The 20645-nt window shown below is 37.7% G+C and overlaps 1 protein-coding gene across 5 annotated transcripts in view; it reads left to right on the top strand.

Moving 5' to 3' along the window:
• The first annotated feature begins 8444 nt into the window (after positions 1–8444).
• Positions 8445–20645, top strand: part of LOC122877612 (LIM domain containing preferred translocation partner in lipoma) — a 157138-nt gene continuing 144937 nt past the window's right edge. For 2 of the 5 annotated variants that reach the window (XM_044199395.1, XM_044199392.1), the window contains exons 1-2: positions 8445–8645; positions 14224–14293. The gene's annotated coding sequence lies outside the window, so the exon portion shown is untranslated. Of the gene's footprint in view, positions 8646–14223; positions 14294–15974; positions 16076–20645 lie in introns of those variants that run through there. The other 3 variants (XM_044199394.1, XM_044199393.1, XM_044199396.1) reach the window with 3 other exon arrangements.

The following is a 20645-nucleotide window of genomic DNA, read 5'->3' as shown; positions in this document are numbered from 1 at the left end:
ATCACAGACCTCCCCCTCCCATAAACAACCTGCTATATTGAGTTGCTGCAGTTTCCTGGAGCGTTTCCAGGTCGTTTGTGTGTATGATAACCTTTCAGAGGAAGTTGACTGCAGGTAATTATCACACCAGTAAAGGATAATGCTTGTTTGTCATTTTCACTTACCTGCTATCATGTAGATCTTTAATCTCGCTCCACTACTAGCCTTTGTTGTGCCAACATGGAGCTCCCTGGTATCCATGGCAGCTACTATCAGCTCTAATAAAGGTCACAAGTGCCTAATCTTGTACTTTGCATTAGCTGGCATTTATGGAGTGAAGAGAAAATATACTTCTGAGAGAGACACAGGCTACATATAACAGATGATTCAAAGTGATATCTTTGTCATAGACATTCTATGATTGTCTTTTTTCATCACTCGCACTATAACATCTTTGTGTATTCAGAAAGTGTGACTTTCAGTATCAGGAATAAAATGTGTTTCATTGTGTCAGTATTCTATTTAAAGTTGATATCTACAAGAACAAATACTCAAAGAAAGAAGGGCCGGCCGGATTCCAACCCGAGCCGCTGAGGTAAGGACGCTCTACCAGGTGAGCTACCGGGTCGCCACATATTGTTTTAGTATAGCTGATTTACACATATTGTGTGCAGAGCACACCTTTTCTGCTCAAAACTGGCTTGTATGCATCTCCTTGGCGTTGAAAGGTCAGTTTAGCCGAATTCTGTGGCTGCTCCTCAACCGTGACATAATCGCATGGATGTCATAGCCAAGACTCTGAGGTATAGCATTATTTCGTTAGCGGTGTTAGCAGTTTTTCATTCTGGCTGGGAGGAGGCTCTACCTTACCCTTTAAATATGGAAGAAAATCTCCAAAAACACTTTACAAGCCGTTGTAGCTGTCTTTTCTTTTGTCTTTCTTAGCATGTGTTACCTTCTACACAGAAACTTAAAATGCTGAATTTGGTTACAAAAGTAACGCACTGCTTGTGAAAGCTAAAAATGTGTGTCTATAAAATTATGTGTTGTTTATCCAACTTTTGTCTGGCATAAAATGATTCATACTCACTTAAAAAAACTTAAAAACTTGATTTTGTGTAGTCTCAACCTTATCAATTATTTGCAAATAACTTGATTTTGTATACTTCTAGCTTTGCCACTCTTTTACTGTAGACAAACAGTGTGTATGAATAATTAATGATGTTTGTTGCTGGGAGGAAACTTTCAACTGTAGCAGGCTTTCTAACCAAACATGATAAACAAACAGTGGCATCTTGTTAGAATACTTGAGTAAATTAACTTCTGTTTGTCCTTTTAAGGTAATTGATGTCAATCTTTTTAGTAAGACTGAACTTCCAATTTATTGTTTATTCAGTGATACAAGCTGTAGCGCAGGAATTCATCATCTCTGGCTGTGCAGGTCGAGTTCAGTCTAACAGCCCTCAGATTTTAGGAATGTCTCCCTTGTGTGTTTGTAGTTTCACAGGAATGTCAGCATGGTTTATGGTCCGAAGAAGCTGGTCCATTCGTTGTCTTTACCTCATACGGGAACAGACAAGAAAAACAAGTAGGAGCTCTGCATCCCGAGCAGAAAAACAAACCTTCAGGAACTGATACACTGAATTCAATTGGGCCAGAGAAGATGAACCTTTTGAAAATTGTTACTTTGAACATGTTGAGCAAGTTGTTTGACTTGTCCAGACTGTGCAACTAACTCCTCTCTGTCTCTTTCTCTTTCTTTCTGTGTGCATTTCGGTATATATTTTGTACAGAGGATACCTCTAAGCTGACGAAGAGCCAGTTGGGGGGCTACATTTTTTTTTAGGGAGCGTTCAACAGTGTTGCAAAATTTTTTGGACTCAGCGCCTGGACAAGAAAGATGTCGAGAAAAACGGAAAATTATTGATTGACTGATAATTATTAATTTGTTACATAGAAGGAAAAAAGCTCAATAGTCACTGTGAGGTAAAATATATGTGGGCAGCCTTAAAGCGAGATTATGTAACAATAGTAGCAATAACATATTCTTCCTCTTACAAATCAAAAGTTGAATTCATAAGCAATAAAACATATGCTTGGTAAATTGAATACACTCAGGGGTTTTGCTGCTACAGCCTCATTTGGTCTGGTATGACCAGTTGTTTATGGCGGCTTATGCCATAAAGCTTAGGTAGATATTGCTCTACATTACTGAGCCAGTTGACTGACTCAGTTACAGCTCTTTACATGATACTGCTCAGTGCTACTGTTGCACTACGTTTTACAATTAGCATTTCAGCAGCCACTGTTCAGCAGAAACTTGTTACAGCAGAAGGCTAGCTTTAAATCTCCAAATAGTTTCACACTACATGGCTAAAAAAGATTAAACACCACTGCAATGGTAATTGATTTTTATTTCAAGAAACACTACTGACCCCCCCACCCCCTCCCGCATCCAACACTTGGAAATATGGTTCCTGTTCAGTCTGCAGGCCTCTGCTTCCTACAGTACATACTTCTATTCTGTGGTTTTAGTTCAGAAAAGATTTAACAATTTAGTGATTTATTTATTTTCTACTGTTACTGAAACCATGCTGATGGCTGCATGTGTTGTCCAGGTTTTTGCTCGATAATATCAACTAGACAAAGTGCTTAACTACTCCGTTGTTCCTGAGGAACAGAGCCAGTTGAATCCATTTTCCTCAGAGGTAAGAAAGTTGATAATGTTCATTGAAAAAAATAAATGCCATGTTAAATTGCAAACCCCAAAAAAACTGATTTCAGGATACAGCGACAAAATCCGGCTGCGTTAAAAACGCTTCAAAGGTGCAGCATGAAGCTCACAAGTACAAATCATTTATGCTAAAACCTTTGCTGTAGGCAGGGATTGTCTCTGTCTACCGTTTTAATACATATTTACATGCTAAAACATCAGAATTAGAATTCATTAGTGTAATCTGAGGTCTAGATCTAGATTGGGAGTTGTTTGATTAGTAGCTTTGGGACATTGTTTTTGTAGTGAGTCTGCCTGTCTCCTACTTTTGTTTTTCCTTATTTGGCATGACTCTCTGTAATATGGTTGTGCTTGAAGACTAATCTCGGCTATCTCAGCTCTAATTAACAGAGCATACATAGTTCCCAGACACATTTGTTGTTTTTGGGTTTTTTTCTGCAAAAGATCTCTGTGTTGTTTTTGTGCAAAGCACCTGGACTTGCCTGCCTACTGTCTATGATTATAGTGAGATACCAAATGACATTAGCTACAAATGAACAAAAACATCATTCATCAGGATGTAACCTGCATGATGTCAACATTGTCATCATCATTGTCATTGCTGAAAACCTGGGCCTTTTTGAAACTAAGAGAGCTGCATTTAGAAGACAATTGGTTTCTTGTTTTCTTATTCAGCATGTAGGTGCAAAACACACGCTTTCACTTACTTTTCTGAGGAAGTACACATCAACTGTGCAGCTGCTGTCTATAGTGTTTGAGGTTTACCTACTTCAGAGGAAGTGGTGTGGGGGAGAAGACAGTGTTACAACCAGCAAATAAAACAGGATATCCGATGCTGGAACAATTTAAACATTAAAATATGACAAAATGGTTTTCGCAGACTCTCCTTTCTGTGCTGTATTGACTGTCATGAGTGAAGTTAAACATGAGTTAGATTAAACATCAAACATATCTCCAATGTGAATTATCTGTTGTGGTGGACGCTGTGAGCACATTTCTTTTCATATGTTTTGGTACAGTGAGGATAAAATTGAAACCCATCATATCAATGACATGCGCAGCTACACTCCCTAACTGCCGAACATCAAAGAGCCCTTGATTTCCTCTAACCAAGCATGTTAATTGGTGCTTGATTGATAACTTGAGTTCACAGGCGATGGCATGTGTCGTCTAAACTGTTCCAGGGTGTCTTTTTGAAATCGGTGGAAGAAGAATCACTGGCGGGCCCATTAAAAAATTGCCAGTGCACACACATGCAAATAAGCTGTCACACATTACAAATGAGATTACCTTTTTCAGTGTGCCCTGGAACTTCGAGATGAGGGGATGCATGGGTAAGACACTAAAATAGTTCAAATCGTTTGTTTTTTATCAGCGTGCTCGATCTGCAAGTGCTGTTTATGCTTCCTTCATGCACGGTGAAAAAAAGTATATTCACGGCTTGGAGCACAATGTAATCAGTTGCAGTAAAGTAAGAATTGCCGGTTAAAAGGCTCAGAGTGAATGATGCTTTTTTTATATTTCTAAAAATAATGACAACTTCCATTTCTTGTAAATATTTTCATTAAACTAGCTCATAGAAACTAATCAGTAATTATATCATTCATCCCTTCTTTCATAAGAGATAAAAGCAACAGTATCTGAATGTGCTGGCATGTACAAATACACAAGACACATAATGTCAGTATTATAAATGACAACACTGTGATACAACTGTGAGAAAAGAATCAGTTATTGTATTTGCATTCAGTCAAACTAATTGTCTAGTTTGCATGGCAAAGATCGCTGAGGTCAGGTAAAGCCCACATGAGACAAGCGCTTGGCTGGGCATCTGATGGTGGCTTGCATGTATCAAACATAAGAAGCGTTTTGAGCTTTGACAAACGAGAAGCAGCAGAACAACTCCAAATTCAAGTGGAGCCGAGGATAACGAGTGAACACAGGAGCTCAGTCATTATAAACTAGAATATGTTCAGGTATTGTTCAAATACTTATCAGGAGAACATTTTACCAAAAATGTGAAATTCCTTTAGTAACAAAATATTGATTAAAGGTGCTTAAGTTAACTGTCATTATAGACCTTTTTCACAGCAGAAATCTTGCCATGTTACAGCAGGAGAGGCACAAGTGTTATTAAAAACATTAATTATATTATATAGTAACAGTTTACTGGCTTGGCAGTGTATATGGAACAGAGCCATCATTAATGTAACAAGTTAAACCTGTGCTTTTCCTACGATGATAAGTTAACACCGTGTGTCTTAATTCCATCCTACATATTCATTTTAAGCAGGTTTTGAGAGTGTTGTGTCTTCACACAGCAAGTTTTTAAAAAATTAGTAAAATGAAAAAGTCAGTGTGCGGACTACAAAATGCTTGATTTTTTAGTTTGCTGTTGATGTACACTATTGTTCCATAAGGCAATCCAAAGCCAAAGGTAATGGAGGAGTTTTCAACTGCAAACAATTTTAATAATTTGCGGATGGTGGGGGTGCAGCCTCACAAAGATTTTGAAAAACAAACAAAAAAGTACTAAAGCTTCCCTAATCACTATTTTATGTTAACAATGGGTCAAATTACTCTTTGTAATATGAATGGGTTGCTTGTAATGATAAACCCACAGAGAATAATCACCAGACTGCAGTTCCACTCAGCTCTACGAGGCAACTTCCGGCTCATTGTTTTGGTTTTATGGCCCTCAACTTTACTATTTTGGTTCAGTCTCGCTGCTCTCTTCAATCTCGTTTCCAGGCACAATAAAAAGCTGTTTTTAGCGAAGAAGCTCTGATAAACCCATTGAATGCTACCAATTCAGCACCAGACAGCTGACAGACAAAGTTAGCGGCTAACTGGTGAATGTAGTGGAGCATTTAGCTGCTAAAGAGCCAGATATTTCCCCCAGGAGTTAGCGGAGACCAAAACAGAGCTAAACAGAGAGTGAATGTTGATCTTATATTTGTCGGTTGGCCAGAAACACGAATCCAAACAAGCTAATGTTGCTCTGTGTTTGCTGGATGTGTAAACAGGCAACTGTTATCTAACATGTTTGCCATACACTTTATTAGGTGATAATATGTCAGTGTTTACAGCTTGTTTTGCTGCCCCAAAATGCCCCCATTAAAAAAAAAAACTTTGTTAATTTCCTGTATACTAACCACTGGTGGACTCAGGAGTACATAATAAAGTGCCCTCTAGGGTGCCCTTCCAGTGGAGAAAAGTTGATCCAGGACCCTCTAGGGTTCCAGTGGTTAAAACATGATGCAGTGCCCTCTAGGATGCTCTTCCAGTGGAGAAAACGTGACACATTGCCCTCTAGGGTGCCCTTCCAGTGGAGAAAACGTGACGCATTGCCTTTTAGGGTGCCCTTCCAGTGGAGAAAACGTGACGCATTGCCCAATAGGCCGCCCTACATGCTATAAAAGGTTTTGAAATTGTTTCACCATAATCGCATGCAGCTGGTGTCCTTTTTACTTTTTTTTGCCCCTGCCCCTTTCCCCTTATGTCACAGTAGGAAAAGCACAGGTGTAAATAATAAAATGAATGATGGCTGAATTCCATTTAGCCATGCTTACTGGGACTATTGAACAGAATGGAGCCATCGGTAATGTTATCAGAAGCATCTGTGTTTTTTCTACTGTAAGTCGATATGTCTGCTGTGTAGTTAGAAGTTAATTCATACTGTACACAATTAGTATGAATTAAGACATGGCCATAACTCTGGTGTTGGTGTTACTGTGAATTTAATTTCAACTGTATAATGTATAATGAAAATTGATAAATACTTACACTAGCAAGTCAGTCTGTATGTGACTAATGTGTTCAATCACTGTGGCTATTGATCCCATAATTAAAGCCAACCATCTGCTGTTCAGCCCCTTAAATCCCTCTTATTCCATACATAAGACAGAGAGTAAACACTGAAGTGATCCTGTCTAAACACTTGTGGAGGTCCCTTCAGCTCATGTTATTCATACCCACAGAAATAAATTGCGCAAACACAGAAACGTATGTAGTATGATATAATTATAAACTTTATTTATATAGCACTTTTCTTAACAAGGTTACAAGGTGCTTCACGTAAAAAGAAAAAAACAGCAGATAAAACAGCACAGATTAAAAACAATACAGATAAAGAAGAACCAAATCAAAACAACACAGGGATCATTAAACATTGGGGGATAAAATGTTAAATGGCTGGAGTAGAATTACAAAACCAGTAACTTATATTTAAGAATTCATAAACACCTTCCTATAAAAGAAGGTTTTAAGAAAGGATTTAAAAGATGCTAATGATGTAGCCTATCTGATTTCAATGGGCAGCGTGTTCCACAGTCTGGGGGCTCGAAGTATGGAAAACCTTACAGAAACTGTCGACTATGTGACAATAACAGTACAAGAACTAAGGTCGTATTCACAGTTGCAGTGTATGCATGCAAAGCAAAGTTTGCTAACCATAACTAGAGGGGGGGAAAAAACTATGACTGAAACTAATATAACAAACAAACAAACCAAGGAATAAATGAATCACATCTGTACATAGGTACAGGGGCAGTACATGGCATGAACAGCCAAAAAATAGAAATCTGTTGTTCACTGCCAGTGGCACAGTAGCTTATGGGTGTAGTGTAAGCATGCATGTTTCTTGGGTGGTTGTGTGATTCTGACATTTAAGCCAGAATCACCTTCACTACTATCTGTTATTAAATCCAATACTTGAATATATGACAAGTAATATCTCAATATTTACTATAAACAAAAACTAGTAAATTCAGATATAGTTAATAAACGAGTCACACTGCCAAGTTGAAGTGGAGACATTAACAAACACCCACTCTATCTCATGGTTCCAAAAGACAGACAGTGCATGACAGTGCATGGGAGCACTGTGGCATGCAACACATAATGTATGAATTTGAATCAGTTAAAATTACAGCATGTGCCAGTTCACACTTCATTGGATGAGTGCTCTATGTTACTGAAACACTTGCTGAGCTGCTTCCTTTTTAGTCAGCACCTTGCAATTTCAAAGCCCTTCGTCCAATTACTATGTGTTTTCAGCAGGATACCTTGAAAAAAAAAAAATCACCCATTCTTATAAAAAAAAAGCCCTGTAATATTAAAGTTTATAATACAAGTCAAACAAATACCACAAAGCATACTACACAACAAAAGTCATCTGCCCTGGCTGAAAATAATAGTCCTAATCTGAATTAAGTGGTAGTTTGGTGCCATTTAATAAAGGGTAGTCTTTTCTAGGACACTGGTGCATACATTATTTAACACCTATAAAATACATTGCAGTGCAGTATGAGACTCTTGAAATGCTCCATTACTGACAAGGTCAGAGAAGTGTTGATTAAGTTGTATTGTAATTTATTCCATAGTTTGAGGTGAAGTTGTAATACATTATATTGTAAGGTGTTTCTCTTTTATTTGGGTTAAAGTTTTCTATTTCTGTACAATATTTTACTCACCTGGTAGACAAGGCATGTACTGTAGGCTATTTATGGCTGTGAAACTGGATTGCATTTCGCATTTGTGCATCCTGTATATACAGGAAATATCATTCTCGTTAAAAACACGATTAGTTATCAACATCTATTTCACAATGGCTTATTAGGACAGAGTCATAGGGGTTAACGTTGGACAAAAATGTGAAACTGCATTCCAATGTACATTTTTTCCCTGTTACATACATCCTTCTATAAATAAATACAAGCTAGTGGAGTTGTCCCAGGTACTCAGGGCCGGGATGCTCTGGCTTGGTGACACCGCTGGCCTGCTGCCTTACATGGGCATTCCTCTGAACTGACTGAGACGGCTGGAATTTCAGAGTGTGACGTCACAGCCTACAACTCTCCCAGAAATTGGATCAAGAAGTTTCACTTTTTTGGTGGGATTTGAACCTCTGTTATATTTCCTAGAAAGCGAGGTAAGCGAAACTATCGAGCACTCGTCTTAACGCTTTAAACATATCTGTGTTTTTCGGCTGTGTTTAAACTGGTGTAATTTAAGGTATGGCTGATAACCCTGTGTTGGAGAAGCTCGTCTTCAATTCGTTCGGCCTTGTTAGGCTATAATATGATTTTTACTGTAGCTCGGACAGAGTTCACAATGAGGGCGTGGACTCACTCGATAGCATTGGCTGGTACTAATGTTACATGAGGATACTAACAAAGCTAACTTGTCGGTAGCCGGCGCGGAGCCAGGCTCAGTAATGTATTGAAAATATAAGACATTGTGAACCGTCAAGCTTTGCCATAAGGGACGCTGGGCGTCTCTGGTGTTTCTGTTTTTAGCCAAGTGGTCTGTTGCTGAGCAATGCGGAAGTCAGACTGTCACCAGAGAAACATGAGAGCCCCTTACTTATGTGCAGAGAAATATGTCGCTGAATTTCATTTTAGCAGTCTCATAAGAGCCCATTTACCAAAGTGTGCCGTTACCGGAATAAGTGTTAGCTAAGTAAGTGTTTGCTAGTTTTGGCTTCGTCGTTAAAGAAAATAACGTTACCCCAAGAACGTATGAACGGACGCACTTGTTTACGACAGCATAGATTCGCCACGTTGTTTAAGTAGCTTTGATGACCGTCTTTATTACCAATTTACAGAAAACTGTGGTTCCTGGTCCGTAGTTGTGACTTCTGTATCCATTAGACTATATAAATGACCAATACAATTAATTGCACATACACATATACGTTTGTTGAGACAGAACTAAAGCAAAGTGTGGTATTAGGCGGATTTTGGGAGTGGACTGACATTAAAGTGCTGGCCGATAGTTTACTTTTAGCCCTGGTTTGGATGAAAAGACAAGGCTGGAAACCATCACTGCCTTGATTTGTGACATAAAAATGAACCAACAGGCCAGACCTGGCGCCACCCAAAGTTGGAGTTTAAAGTCTCTGCAGGTGACTTTTCACAAATCTAGCTGATTATTTCAATAATTTCTATGAAACTGGTAACTAATGTAAGCCCAAACATTATCAAGATATTGTTGTCTGTCATTTTCATTTACTTGCATGTCAACAAGCCCGAGCAGATGCATGCCATGTACTGTACCTGCCAGTAGCTATAGTACCATGCAGGAAGACCTTACCAAAGACTGTTCTGAATGAAGTGATTTTCTTTCTCCTTGAGATCATAAGTTAAATGTTACACACTTTGAATGACTCAGAAAAGGAAACTTTGTGTCCGAGCACATTGTCCTCCCTGTTACGTGCTCTGTGTTCACAACCATTTTTTTAAAGGACAAAGGACAAATAAATTAAACCAAACAAATCCCATCGATTTCTATGTATGATGGAGTATTCCAGCTGTGTTTGTTAGTATTGGATGTTACCTCATGCATCGCGTGTATTGTGAAGTTTTGTGTGCGTGTGTGTGTGTGTGTGTGTGTGTATGTACATCTCACTTCATGCCTCAAGATTTCCTCTAAATCTTACGTGGGTCATAGTCACACACAGATGACTAACTGAATACCTACCTGATGTAAACCGCTTTAACAGTGTCAGTTGTCTTCATCTTTTGTGAGTGATAAAAGAACCTTGGTCCAGACTATAGATATTGTTCTGCCATAAAATGTAGCTAACGTGAAAAATAAGTCTCGCTTTCCTCTTTAAAAGACTGATTTTAAACTTTGACTTAGATGTTGGATTTCAAATCAATAACACCAAGGTCCCCTGAGACTGCTGTCATCAAACCGAATACATCTGCGTTGCTCCGACACATTTTTGACTCAGACAGCATTAAACGGAACTGTCTTTAAAATCTCTGGTTAAAAAGGACTCATTTGACAGTGTTGATGATGTTAAAGTTAAAAGATGAGTGCCTCAATTGCTTTGAGCCTGGGCCCCCTGGTAGGTTTAGTGAAAATATTCTTCTGTTTGTGTTTCTTGGCATATTTTAATGAGGATGTCCTTTTTTGAAATGCACAGTTTTAAAGTAGAGCGTTAAGTCAAGAAAGTGCCACCTGTGTGAGTGTTACCACAACCAGAAGCTAGTGCGCGTCTCTATGATCTACTGTAAGTGTGGTCTATTGGTACCAAAAATTAAGACCCACTGTGTTTTTGTCTTTCATGTATTACTATTACATTTGATCCGCAGAGCTTAAGCATCCATTTTCCCACAAAATAAATACTAAATACCTGCCGATCTTTGCCAGAAGGTCATTTAACGACACTTGCTGCTGTTCACAAGGTATTTCCAGAATCCTCCACTCTTCTAACCATCTGGATGAAAAAATATTCCATCTGCTCCATGATAAAAACTATATTTAACCTGTTTCCCAGGTTGCACCTCTTTTTACTAATCCAAACAAAGATGGTCGTTGGAAAGGACATATCTCCTTGCTCAATTTGTACAACTTGAACCACAAAAAAAAAAAGATATTACCATTTATATTGGTATATTTTGAGTCTTTATATTTCCATACAAAATAATGTGTTAATATTTTGCTTGTGATTTACAAAAAGAACAAGGACATGTCATTTCCATCTACCTGGATTAGGAGATGCAGTCGCAATTTAAGAAACGGGTTAAAACTATTTTTATGCAGATAAAAAATACATAAAATAGATAAGCAGATAAAATAGATCGTGCAGACAGAGTCATTTTTAAATCTAGATGGTTAGAAGACACCTTGAGGAATCTGGAACTACCTCCAGAACAGCGGTAAGTGTTGTTCAACAGCCTTTAGGTTTTTCAAAGATAGTGGGTTATTTATTTATTTTTTTTAGACAATTGGATGCTCATCTCTGTGACTACTTGAATGTAATGGTAATACATGAGAGGCTAGGTTCCACATTAGCCTCATAGTGTGCTAGTGAACCAGGGAACACTTGTACAATACCTGTGTGTTTCATACTGTTGCCTTAACTCTCCATTGGCAGTGCAACAGCCTCTAAAGTAAGTGTGGGAGGGTTAGTGACTGATCTAAGACTCTTGAATGCAACAAACCGATAACGTTTTACTGAGACTACACTAAACTACTATTACTAAACTAAACCACACTGAAACAGCTAGTCAGTTAAATGATTATCAATAAACAAGTAATTGCTTATTCGTTTAAATAATTTATCAAATAAAAATACCAAACATCTGCATATTACAGCTTCTCAAATGTGAGGGTTTGCCGGGTCTCTATGACAAAATTAGCAGTGAAGACAGCCTGTTGGGCTCTTGGAACTTGTGACAGGATTATTTGACATTTTATTGCATGTATGATTTAATTAAAAGCATCAAAAGATGAATAAGTTATTTAAATATCACTAGTTAAAGCCTTAAACTGCACAGATTAGCCTTGTGTATTCAATACTGAGAGAGCAAAGAAATGCAAATGATCTGTACAGTAACTGAATTGTTTTAAAGTCACACAGCCCTTCATTACACTATCCTTGAATGAGCATAAATTCAATCATACAAATGTATGGAACAACCTTTAATATAACTTTCTTTCACATGAAAAAGATTTTTTATTTTTTTTTAATAACTGCTTCAAAAGCTGTTTTCGCCTGCTACACCACAAATACAAATAACCAACACAAAATTTAGCCAGTGCAAAAGTGATGCGACACAACAGATAAACGTCGGCCACTGCCATCGGTGAATGCCGATAGGCCGATAGAAGCCAACAGGCGAACACTGGCCGAACATTGGTATCGGCCGATTATATCGGTGCATCCCTGAAATGATCTATGTGTTTTTTTTATGTGTTTTTTTATGATCACCAGTGTTACATGATCACTGTTTTGTGATCACTAGGGCTGCAACTATCAATTATTTTAGTAATCAAGTATTTTACCAATTATTCCATCGATTAATCGAGTATTCAGATAAGAAATACTTTTGCTTTATTAAGGAGCAAAAGTAAATATTGAAAAGAGAAAATAAGACAGGTCTCTTAAAATGAACAACTAATTGGTTTCCTTTTAGAAAAATCTACATTTATTATTATACTTAAATTGCATACAATAATATTATATGTCAAAACTAAACCCATTTAGTGCATTTAAGTGATATATTACATTCTGGGTTTTAAAGAGAGCATGTTCTGAAAGGCAAAAAACAAACACCTTTTGCTTTAAAAAAAGGTATATATACTCAAGTTTCAGAACTAAAAGTTTCAACCTGACTACAGCTCAGGCATAACGTAAGCCTTTACTGTCTTCTTCGTGGCATTTGTAGGAGGCAGAAACGAGTGGGCAGGAACTGTGACTTTCATAATAATAAATAACATGAAAGAAGCTCAGGCTTTTACAAACTGACCGCAGCATTTTATTTTCTGTGGTTATTTTCTTGAGCTAGCTAACTTAGGGACATCATAACTAGCCACCATATTGATTTACGTAACTAGCCATTACATACAGCCATAATTAACGTAGCCTACATTCTTTACTAGCCTTCATATACCTTGTGCTCTGTGGACTGGATGCAGAGACTGGATGCTTTCTGCTGAGATGCTCAAGCTGAGACGTCGTGCTGTTGCGGTCGGCTAGTTCGGTTTTACAACAGACACACTGTAATAATAATAAAACTTTATTTATTTATTCATTTATTTTACTGTACAGAGTTTTCACGGACACTTCCTGTCTCTTCTCTGCGGCCCTCGCTCTTTTCTCTTCGCTCGCGCGTTGTGCGACAGCAGTAGTCATCCATGCGAAACACAGTGCGCTGTATGTAATTATATGGATTCAACGAAGCTTCAATGCAAATAATTTGCATCGATGATTTTTAGTAATCGAGTTACTTGAGGAATCGTTTCAGCGGTCACAATAATACCTAAACGATGTAAAAAAAAAACATACATGTAAATGTGTATATGAATATTCTATTCATATTTTTGCATCATATTTGCAGTGTTTTCTATATTGATATCAAGAATTAAATAATTAAGAGCTATGATAGTAGGTTCATATTTTTTAAATAAATTATAATATAGAATAATATTGGTGATAATTCTATGACTGCTGCTATTATGCTAATTGCCCTTTTCCTGAGCCAGATACCTTCATATAAAATTTTATTTTAGTCTTAGCTCTCTTCAGTAAATAATTGTTACACTGTGGTGAAATATTTTCTGTAGTGTCACTTGTCAGCATTGTTTTCCCTGTACTGTATCTTTGCACTGAAATACTACAACAGGCTGTGACTGGTGACAGACTTTTTTTTTTTTTTTAATTTAAACTTACACTCAGGTTCATGATGGATTTATAGGAGCCTGCCCGAGGTTCATCTTTTCACTGATGAATGACACAGTCATGGAAAAAAAATCTATGAGTTGACAGGACCCACTTGCCGTGTTTGTGTGGTCCTGTATAGCACAATTATAGTTATTAGTAATCCATTTGAGTAATACAGAGTTGTCTGTCTTTCTCACTTCAATTCAATTGGGCTTTATTGGCATGGGAAACAGATATTAACATTGCCAAAGCATGTGTGAAATAAAAACATAAACAGAAAAAATGTGCTATTATTATTATTATTATTATTATTATTATTTCTCAATCTCAACAGATTTCAACATAGTAAAGGGCATCGCTTCAACAATCTTCCAGAAATCCCATACATCCTGAGAGGAGAAAAGGTAAGATAGCTTTTGCTGTACTTTGCTGTATTGTACTTTTTTATATACTGTGTGTTGGTCCTGTTTTTGTCCCGCTTTTGTGCTTTCATGTTGGGTGATAGTAGAATTTGTGTTTGGAAAGTCATTTGTTTTAACTTCCAGTTTAAGTGCAAAAATATGGACATATAATTTAGCAACTCAGTGCCAAGTCACCCTCAAAAACTATCACAAATGTGTCCATGAGGATGGTTTGGGAACTTAAAATAGTTAGAAAGAAGTGAGCTTACCAGACCTCTGTAGCCTGCTCCTCATCTCTGCTTGAGGCTAGCAGCTCGATTAGCCGTTACTAGCATAACAAACCCGAATCTCCGACTGAACTCTCGGCCGTCGAGTTGCATTGTGGGTAATGTAGGCGCCAAATTTTGACAAGGAGTCCGACAGTGTTATAGGAGTACAATGCTAAATTGCTGGAGAACTATTTTAATGCTTAGGGCCTATTTTGTTTGTTAGATTGTTCACACTGTGTTTTGTAAAGTGGCAAAAATGTAATACCAATGTGAAGAAGGTGCCCTCAACTGACTTGCAGCAAGACTTAACACCTGTACAGTACATTCATAGCATGTGGTGTCATCATGTATCTTGACTGGCTCATAGCTGAGTTTACTATGGTGTAGCTCATTGTAAAAAGCCCACGCTATCTAGCCACAGCCAACTCTTTTATTCAAGTCTTTAGATCTTTTATGTTATTTTTAAAGCTCTTATCTCTGCATTGACGTTCATGCAGCATTGCAGCCATTCTCATGTGGTCCTAGTTAGCCATCTCTTCTGACACACTTCCATTCTCAATATGACTGTTCAGACTGATTTGGCATTGCTACAAATCAGATTTGTACCAGGTTTAGGACTTTAGGAATTAGGGAAAGTTATCAGAAAAAGCAGAGACTGTATTTTAAAATTCAAATAAAATAAATATGTTTTAAAGAATTTATGAACAAGTAAGAATTTTAGTCCTCTGAATGCGGTCCGTTCCTTTGGGATTTGGATGAAGTGGGTTGTGCTGCTTGAGGAAACGAGCACTCACAAGCCAAATTACTCTTCAAAACAATTCCAATACAGGCAGGGCGGTGTAATGTTCTCTCTTGTTAATATCACCATGATCTCTGCTGACCTACACCACTCATGGGGCGTAATCACACTTTAATTATACCTTCTTAATCACTTGAAGACAATCTGTGTGACAAGACAGCTTCTCACAGTAAATGGGCTATCTTTACCTTCTAATCTGGCCCTGGTCGCCCGATGAACAAAAAAGTAAATGATGTCTATATTTCCCTGTATATTTGCAATTTATTGAGATTCCCATTTACAGTTTTAAGCCAACTCCTCTTCTCTTCTCTACATTTTGACTGTATACCCGTAAAAATGGAGCTTGTAGGGCAGGCTCACAGTGTTACCCATCTTAGGTCAAACCAAACCCAAAGCGATTGTGAAAAGTTCTCTACAATCATTATTATTCCTAGTGAAAGGTATGCACCACAGAACTGGCGCTGCCGAGTGACTTTGGCTCACAGAGTATGGCATTCCAAGTTAAAAGCAAACCAAACTGATATTGCCCTCAATACTGTCTTCATATTTTCTCCATATTTGGAAATGTTTACCTCCTCATGATGGTTGACAGAGGTTGGAAGAGGGGATGTGAGTCATTTCAGCTGCACAAGGCTTTCTAGTGAGAGGAGCCTTCCAAGTGACTGCCATTTAGTGAAGCTAGTAGTTTTATGTGCTTCAATGATCTAAAGAGAAACTGTGAGTATCATTCTATTCTCATTTTTTGTTTTAATATTTTAGTTTTATGGTAGCATTTGTGTGTACAGTGAGAGGATGCAATTTGTTATTGCCAAAATAGTCATGCATATTAATATAATGAGTTACAAGAAGCTAAAATGATTGATTCGTCCATGTCTTTCTTGAATTGTCCAAAACGTGTATATTTAGGCTGCTTGTGGGGAACTCCCGTCACTATTTGTCACCGCTTGATTGAAAGTTTAAGAGGTTTAAAGGAGATGCCATTGCTATTTCCTTGCGTCAGACACAACACACAATGTTCCTGTGCATCTCTGGAAAGTATGGAGATGACAGGGAATTGATATTGACTGTTCACCAGCTCACCAGATATTTTGGGAAAGTTTTTGAAAAGTTTGGACTCACCCAGCACTGCAGAGAGAGATGTTTTGACCGTGAGACTGACCTTATACGTAACTGTCTGTCAGTAATATGAGGAGATTAGAGATGAAGGTGAAAAGCATAAAAGTCTGTTGTGTCTGACCGAATTGAACAACATTGTAGGAGACAAATTGTTAAATAGCCCAGTATGTTTTCCTGTAGATGACTTGTGGTTGTGTGTGTGAGTTGGGGGCAGCTGAGGTCATTGAAGAATTCTGATTTTGCAAACATCCACTCTAACTGATATCTACAATTTAACAGGTCTGACCTTCCTCCTGGCTCTTACTTTCACACTTCAAACATATAGTGGCAGGTGCCTGGCAGTAGTATTAGAGTGAAGAGGTAAATGATTTTACTCAGCTTTAAGAGCTGGCGCTGCTGACTTTAGTGATGGTGTGGTGTGATTATGTGATTACATTTATTTTTAAGTTGCGTTGGGACTGTATCAGCTTTCAGCCTTAGAGCTAGTTAACCTGTTTGTGTGCCAGTGTTAATTGTTCTTTATTTCATGTAGTTTTATTGGATACTGGATTCTGTATGCTTACACTGTATGTTGTTGTTGTGGAGCACTTTGTTGTTAAATGTCTGTCTTTAATTGTAATTTCTTTCTTGTTGTGGTTGTATTTGTCTGACAGAAACATAAAGAGAATTTCCGAAAAGGATAATAAACGAAAATAACTAACTACACATTTGTTACTGAATATAAGCTACTAAAAGCCATTTATCTGTTTAGAAAATGATACATAATCATATTTCCAGCCATGCTTGACCCCTTTTTTCCCTATAATTTCCATAGTACTGACCAGTTCTAACCAAAAACTAAACCTAAACCAAAACTTCAAACATTATCAACTGCTTTGATATTGTGCTATATATATGTTTCTTTGGGTTGCTCTTATGGGAATACAGTTCTCCAGTACAGTCCACCAAAGCCAATAAGCACTTCAAACATGCATCCATAGCATATCTTTTTTTTAATAAACCGTAAAACTTCAATTAAAAGCCGAGCCCCAATTAGATGCCGATCCCTTATACTGGCCGGATGTGGCTACACGTTTTGACAGTTCTTTGGATGTATAAAACCTCGCGCAAACAAATATAAATGTTTGAACATTTGTCAATATGGCCATGCTACACATTGTTACATCGATTTAGATTCTCCACAATTCAATCGTCCAGTTAATTTTACGGAAACCATGAGCACCAAAATATAATTCATAGAGATTTATCGGCATGGTAAACAAGAGAGGTGGGAAAAAAAGTGTTGACATCCTTCCTTCTGAAGCTGTCATAACGGCCGAATATGTGTCCTTTCCTCAATTATTTATATTCCTTTTCCATTCCTTTTTTCATAAAAAAGAATACAAGTTGTGAATATTGTCATGTGAAGTGCCTTGCTCACTGTCTGCTAACCCGCAAAGACCCGTAAAAGACCGCACTTTAACCGACAAACAATATTTTCTCTCCTTCCTGCACTGTGTTGTCGGGTATGCTGCTTTGGTTACATTGCTGGCTACAAAATAAGTGTCCCCATTTTTCTCTAAGTGCAAATAAAGGTTAAAATAACAACGGTAACCTTCAGCTTTCATCCTTTCTAAGGTAGGCTACTGGTATTTTGGTATTTTGAGGCTTTCTCTCTCTCTCTCTCTCTCTCTCTCTCTCTCTCTCTCTCTCCCTCTCTCGCTGAGGCAGATGCGCTGTCTTGGATAGATGAATGATTTTAAATGATATGTTATTCAATAGCCTAATTTTTATACAAGTAATATTCATACTGGTTTAAATAAACAGTTTGATAGTATCTCCCATCTTTGCTGAGCAAGAGTTTAGTGCTAAATTAAAGGCCTGTCCCATATAGACATATAGATATTACTGTGTAACTGACTTTTCTAAGTCAGCTCAGTTCTCTGACTATGACTCTTCTTTACTTGTGCTACTGTTACACTATGTTTTAGCATTTACCATTATCCCACCATTGCCACTTGTGGCTAAAGTGGCCGCTGTTAAGCAAAATTGACATTGTGTCACTTTAAAGTACTGTGAAGTAAATATTGAACTGTTACTAGTAGTGCTATTTATTAAAATGATTGTAGTTCACTACCAGTTTTATTTACAACCACAGTATCAAGAATCTTCAGTGAGCAGTTTCTTAACAAATACACTATCAACAAGAGTGCTTTGAGATAGGTCAGTGGCTCCTCCTGTTTAATAAGCAGTGACAGACACTGATCGACTTAATCTGGTCTCACTCTACTTTGCGGTCGTTAATTTCAAGATGTTTGCATCCGCAGATTAGGGGAGATTGTATGTTTTCGAAACAAGTCTTCCAAATGAATCTCGTCAACAAATTAAGGCATGATTAACAAGAGCAATTACACTGAGGATCCAACTGAGCTGAGGAGAATCAAGCTAAAGTGAAGGAGATTATCTTTCTTATTAAGGAGAATCACTTTAAGGGTTTGATTACTTCCTGTTGTTGTATTTACCTCTTGATTACTCTGTAACTAATGACGCTTCTAAACAGCTATGTTTTTCTATACCGTTGGGAGTTTTAGAGTGCAGATTGAACACTCAGATTGTATTTAAATGTGCAGTGCAGCTTCTTTTTTCTCTCATGGTAAAATTCCCATAGTGGCACCGACAATGGTAGAACTGACATATTTAAGAATGATTAGAGCTGTGGAATTTTTGCTGGTTGGTTGGAAATGCAGAAGTACCATTTTAAATTTATTGTACCCCAAGCAAGTCAAGTAGCATATTTGGCAACAATGACAGCTGTAAGTACTCTTCTATGTCAGTATCTGCATAGCACTTCTGGATTTTGGGATTTTCTCCCAATCTAAGATGAAGTTTTTCTCTTTCCCAGTCAAGCTGGATGGAATCAGACAAGAATGTCAGGCGTATTATTTTTATAGGCATTGGCTGGGTCCCTCATTTTAATGTTGATTTGGCTGCATGCTGGTGGCCAGTACTGTGTTCACCATCACCTCAGTTTAAGGTCTTCTGAACTGTGAAGGAGGTGGAAGACTTTGCCTGCATTTATTGTTCCCTTTTCCAATACAAAAAAATTACCCACGCCCACTGCATGATATCATGGCCATCCTTCATGGTGGGATGCTGTTAGATATGTGATGTCAACAGCCTCCGCCAGACACTTTGTCATGTCTGAAGAATTCAGTTTTTATTTCACAAGAATAAAGTATCTTTTGCTTAACGCACCCTATTCCTTCATTCCTTCCTTTTTTTTTTTTTCAGGAAAGCTTTCACTCTTGTTGAAGAGCCCAGATATCCCTATCCCTATGGTCAGCTTATTTTTTTATATGATGAGCAGGCAAGCTAAATGGAAAAAAGGTCCGTCTTCAAAGTCGTGATGATCTTCCGAAACTTTTGGGGTATTTTTCTGCGATTTCTTTCTGCTTTAGTAGCCTATGTAGCTGCATTGAATCAATTAACTAATAAAGTTTGTCTCTCGTGCCCTTTCTCTATATTATCCTCTTACATCTATCTCAAATTATAGATAATAATAATTAATAATATATTGATATTAGTGATAGAAATTTCTGATAGTTCCTGGAACATCAGAAGGTACTATCTCTGGAGTTTTGGGGAGTCTGAAACTATGGACTAGAAACCCAAACTAGATTTATTTTGTTTTCTGGTTGACGTTATGGTGAAGTTCCTGAAAAGGCTCCTGGAATCCCAGAAAAATTCCTGTTTTCGCAGATTTTGCTTTGCGTTGAGTCTGATTACACCTTTAGGTGTTCGTGGCATTCCCAACAACCATCCTCTTTCACATTTTGGTTGGTGAAAATTTCTGTTTGTAATTCATCAACACTTTTGTGACCAATAATCAACAGTAGGCTAATCTTTAACATTGTCACAATAACAGTAAAATGATGGTGTGCCAGGAGTGACATTTTCTCTGTGCCCCTAACATTTAGGAGCAGATGCCACTAACTGATTAAGCTCCGATTAAGCAGAAGTTTGAGGCTAATGGGACACTTTACACAATGTGACTGATACACTTGCTTGACATGCAGTGACAGATGCCAGCCTCTAAAGATGGTCAAATTACTGAAGCATGTCGTTGGCAAAACACAGAGCCATTAACGATATGCCAAAACATATAAACTACAAACCACATGAATCAGATTAG

Source organism: Siniperca chuatsi, linkage group LG6, assembly GCF_020085105.1.
Source record: "Siniperca chuatsi isolate FFG_IHB_CAS linkage group LG6, ASM2008510v1, whole genome shotgun sequence".
NCBI classification, from domain to species: Eukaryota; Metazoa; Chordata; class Actinopteri; order Centrarchiformes; family Sinipercidae; genus Siniperca; species Siniperca chuatsi.
The sequence above is the reverse complement of the archived record's forward strand: the minus strand, read 5'-3'. Positions and strand labels throughout refer to the sequence as shown.